The following is a 5,174-nucleotide window of genomic DNA, read 5'->3' as shown; positions in this document are numbered from 1 at the left end:
CCAATGCCTACGTATCCTTTTCAGGAATCAGAGCGCCGTAGTTCGGCTCTTTAGTTTTTATTTGTTTTTGTGTTTTTTAGTGGACGAAGTTACATTCGCACTCTGCTGCTCGACCTCTGGAGTCTTAAACTGGGAATGGAGCGGAAATAACGTGTCCGATTAAAGAATGCCTCGGAGGCGAGATAGAGAAAAGAGTTTGAGCGTTCAAGTTGCACCCTAAAGCAAGGGAGACTCGAGTTGCTCTTTGGTTTGTGTTTTTTTAGAATTTGGGAACTTACGCCCGAATGGTTCCCTAAAGCAAGGGAGATCCAAGCACTCGAATGATTCCCTAAAGCAAGGGAGATTCAAGCTTCCATTCCCTTTTTAATGATTTTCACTTTTTTATTAATGTTTTATTAAGTGTTTTCTTTGTATTTTTTAAAGGGGTTTTATTTTGATATTTATTAGATGTTTTAATGTTGAAAAGGAAAAGAAACTAGCCTAAGTATGAAGGGAATTTCTACCTAATGTTATCATGGTTTCTACCTAAGGTTAGGAATAAAAGAATATGAAAATAAAGATCACAATTAGAAGTCAACAAGTAGGATACATGAAAATAGTACAAGAGCATGAAATAGAACAAGTCAAAATATAGCACAATAGTGAGTTAAAGGTACTATTATTTTTATGAACTATTTTTATGTGAAAATTGAATTACAAGTCAAGTAAAAAGACTAAAAAACAAATAGCCTAAAAACTAATATTTTTTTATGATTATTTTTATATGTCAAAATTGTATTAAAGGTCTAAAAATGATAGTGGAAGAATTAGTATTTATCACCTAGAAGAAATCGGTAAAAAAAAAACTAATTAAACCTAAATAAAAAAGTAAACAGGCGGTGAACAGTGAAAATGGGATTGTGAAGATTAATTGGGCGCTGGGCTCAACCAGGATAGCCCAACAGAGTTTGTTTTTTGTTCATGTTTCTTCAGCACCCAAAAATGGTGCGTATTGGGCCTCAGGGGGTGCGCTGGTATGCTGGCCCAAGAAGTTTTTTTGGTCGTTGTTTCAGAACTATCAAAAATGGTGCGTGGGCTAAGGGCAAGGATGTGAATTCGGCCCAATGAGTTACGTTTCGATCCATTTTCAGATTATCTAATTAACATCATTTGATTATCGGTAATCTCAACTCTTTTATGATTAACAGCAATTATCACCATTATCAACAGTTAAACCACATTATTAACAAAAAAAGAATATGAAAGGGATTAGGGTTAAAGAATTGTGACCATTGAAATTATCTGAACTTCATCTTCTCTCTTTCTCAAAACGTGAACGGCACCGCAAATCTCCGACGGGAATTCTTTTCTCGCGCCACCATGAACAAGGCAATACACCGACCGTCCTTCTACATTTCAACCTCTCTCCGTTCGTTCTCAATCTCGCTCTCTCATGATCTCGTAAAGAAATTAGCGGAAAAGCGGTATTTTCTGGTGATGAATCAGACTTGAAAATCGCTCAGGTACGAATCGTTCTCCCTCTCTTCTATTCCTCGTCTGTTTCGCATTTCTTCTGAGAATCTGGGAATCGAACTTTACGGTTATGGCTGCGCCGGTTTGTAATGTTCTTGCAGATGATGACGCGTTAAGGTAGATGATGAAGGTTGTTATAGTGCGGCGATGCTGTTGAATTGAAGGAGAGTTGAAGGTTGAAGGAGGTGATGAGTAGGTTCACCGCGTGAAGAATGTTGCAGAATGATTGTTGAGGATAGGGATGAAGAATGTGAAGTGTGGCAGAGGGAGAATGAATCGAGAGATGGTGAAGATGGAAGTGATGATGAATGAGTCGGGAGTGAAGAGAAGATGGTGATGGAGTGCAGAGAGATGGATGATTGAAGATGAGAAGAAAATGGAGGGAGAGTTGAAGAATGTGGAGGTGATTCTGATTATATAGTTGAGTTTTCTTCTGGTTTCTATTGAATCTCTGATATCCTCTGTTTCTCATCCCCTCCTCTTTTCTGTTTTCAATTCTTTTTTCAGTTAGTTACAAATTGGCTACCTGTTAGTTATAGGTTTGGTTATGATTCTGTTAGCTCTGTTAGAAGGTAGTTAGGGAATCTGTTAGAGGTGGTTAGTAACTGAATCGGTTATGAACTATACTAGGTTGTTAGGAGTTGGTAGAAGTTAGTTAGGATCTGTTATAGGTTATAACTGAATCGGTTAGGTGGTTGGAAAAAGTTTGTTAGGTTTGTTAGGAAATCAGAATTCTGTTGAAGGTTATAACTGAATCGGTTAGGTGGTTGAATGGTTAGAAGTTTAGTTATAGGGCTATGGCTAATAATTGGTTAATGAAAACAGTTAGTTATATGGTTTGAAATTGGTTAGGAATACAACTGTTAGTTTCTAAAAGTTAGTAATGAGGTGGTATGAAAACTGTTAGTTTGGGGTGATTTATGCAGGGGCTGATATGTGGATGTAGGATAAGGTTGGTTAATTGTGTGGAGTGGGTTTTATAACTGTTGAATGTGAGCAGGGTTTGACTATTTGGATTGGTGTGTATGGCTTTGCTGCAGGGACTGTTTTTTTTATGGGTGAATGGTTATGGACTATTTCTCATTTCTGTTTTTCTTGCTGGAAGTTTTTGTTTTTTGGATGTATGATTTTGATGGGCTGATTGCTTCCATAGTATACCATAGTTCACACCAATATCGCTACTGGCTTTTGCATATGGAGAGTTAGGAGAATTTGCATATAGTTTAATGAAATAAAAAAGATACCGTAGCAGAAAGAAAGTCCATCTTCAAACTTGATCACACAACTAAACGGGACAAGTACAGTCAAAGAACCCATTTCTTGAACTAATGTTCCAATTGCTAGGTGTTTTCTACATGTGGCAGTAATGGTTAAGCAATAGGGTTTGAATGGTATGTTAATGTAATACATGACATGGGTTGTTTCTTTGGATTGACTTGGTGATACTTTTGTATTTTATGAATGACAGGTTGCAAATTGGCAAGGGCGCGAGGTGCGGATTGCGGCACATATGGAGTTACTTGGCTCATGAAAATAATTTGGAGATAACTTGAAGAACTGAGGATTTAGGGACAGTAGGCTTCTAGGAAATTTGTTTGACTTTTAATCTTTTCATGTAGCTTTCTGTTCCCTTTTGTGACAGTTCTGTAATTGAATTTCCTGTAGTATGTGATTGAACTTGAGTTTGACTTTTGTATTTCAAATAATAAAAAATGAATGATTTCCCTTCTTTGTTGAATAAAATACTTCCAAAATATGGTTATAGTCAAGTACTAAAGAAGAGGTCAATGTGACTTGGTCAACTCAAGTGAATATTTTCAATTTCACTCCTTATCCAACATGCATTTCTTTTAAAGCTTCTTTCCTTGAGAAAACTGGAACCAAGACAGCTCGCAACATAAGGAGCAATATTTGATCAGGTGAACTTATAAGAATCCAATATATGTAAGCCAACCCTTGACTTAATAATGCCACACATGATGCGGATGAATAAATGATTTTACCCTAAAATAAATGAATGATAAGAATGTATGCAGATGAATCCAAAGTCATAAGCCAAGTAGAAATAAAATTAGGAGGGCAAATTTTGGGATGCAACAGTATGGAGTATAGAAGAAGCTTAGATATGAACTGGCAAATAAAATTTGTATAGAATATAAAAGAGACTAGTTTTCTAGTTTTTTAGAAGATGAAAAGACAGAGTATAATAAACTAATAATATTTAAATAATTTTTTAATTTATTAACGGATACGGATATCCGCGGGTATGGATAACATTAAACCCGTATCAATATCCATTAATAAACGGGTATTTAAATATCCATTTATTTTATCTATGGATATCTTTTAAACTATCCACCCCATACCCGTGACAGATTTTATCCGCGGATATCGGCGAGTATGGATATTTTTGCCATCCCTAGTCAAATTATTCTTGGCCCTTTCATGCATTTCACAAATTTTATTGACAATTTTTTTCCACTCTTATATGTTGTTCCAAACCCTGGCAAAAAGTAAAAATAGTTTTGATTTTCAGCTACAATTTTACACAAAATAAACGTAAATTGATGAGCTCCCCTATGTTTGCTAAAATTTAATTCAGAGAGGCAGCTCCGTATGTGTTTTATGGTTTTTCTGCAAATGCATCTCCAAATCAACCATTGTTTTCAAATTAAGGGAAGTTTTCAGAGATGCATCTCCGAACAAGTTCTGCATGTTTGAGCCGGAGAGATATATTTGTTAACGGTTGTTATTTTTATGTTTCAAACAAATTCCCTACGAATGATATTGTATATTTTCTTTTTAATAGGAGTGCGGTTATTTGAAGTCCATTAATCACATCAGAAAGATTCACAAGCTTTATCATCCCGGGGATGATTGGTTCCAAATTGTCATCTGATACTCCGGTCTTACCGGCCTGTATTACTCAAGGTACAAGACCATTAGCCATGGCATACAAGGGGCTTTTGCTGAGAGATGGCTTAAAGAAACATCATCTTTCAACTTTTCCATTGGCGAGATGACGATTACACTAGATGACGTTGCTTGCCTTCTACACATTCCCTTCAGGGGGAAGTTACTTGATCATTATAGGATCAAACGCGACGAGGCTTAAAAGATGATGGTCATTTATTTGAGAACTAACCTAATGGATGCATTGATGCAGTGTGAGAACATCAGAGGTACTCATGCCAAATTTTCATATTTGCAAGAGCTATGTGAACAAAACTTTGAGTTGGTCGGTGATGCCGACGACAATGAACTACAGGTTACCTACCACCGGGAGTGTGCTTTGAGGTGTTTCTTCCTTTTATTTTGGTTGGCACGTCCATATTTATGGAAAAAAGTGCAACCTACGTCGATGTGGCATACCTTAAGTAATTCATCGACTTGTCGTTCATTCATGAGTGAAACTGGGGGCCGCCTGTTTGGTATACCTATAATCCAAGTTGAGTGAAGGTTCTCTTTGGACGACAAAGAAAATGACAGACTCCTGCACCCTGTTGACGGTAATTTCTATATCCCCTATTAATTTAAAAACAACCTATTTTGTTTACATTTGTTACTAATTTTTTTCTTATTCATTTTTAGGGATCGATCTTATCCCACTTTCACCGGATACACAAGTTTGATCATGTGCTAGGGTATACTAAGGATTGACC

General features: G+C 36.5%; 1 long non-coding RNA gene across 2 annotated transcripts; it reads left to right on the top strand.

The window, feature by feature from the left end:
• The first annotated feature begins 1,190 nt into the window (after positions 1-1,190).
• On the top strand, positions 1,191-3,581 carry LOC131634713 (uncharacterized). Of its 2 annotated transcripts, none has more exons than XR_009293644.1 (3): positions 1,191-1,502; positions 1,614-1,932; positions 2,981-3,581. It is a non-coding gene; the product is annotated as an uncharacterized LOC131634713 (long non-coding RNA). The 2 variants fall into 2 exon arrangements; XR_009293643.1 differs by having other exon boundaries at positions 1,614-2,903; positions 2,981-3,579.
• Positions 3,582-5,174: the final 1,593 nt, after the last annotated feature.

Source organism: Vicia villosa, unplaced genomic scaffold (assembly GCF_029867415.1).
Source record: "Vicia villosa cultivar HV-30 ecotype Madison, WI unplaced genomic scaffold, Vvil1.0 ctg.001337F_1_1, whole genome shotgun sequence".
Classification (NCBI taxonomy): Eukaryota; Viridiplantae; Streptophyta; class Magnoliopsida; order Fabales; family Fabaceae; genus Vicia; species Vicia villosa.
The sequence above is the reverse complement of the archived record's forward strand: the minus strand, read 5'-3'. Positions and strand labels throughout refer to the sequence as shown.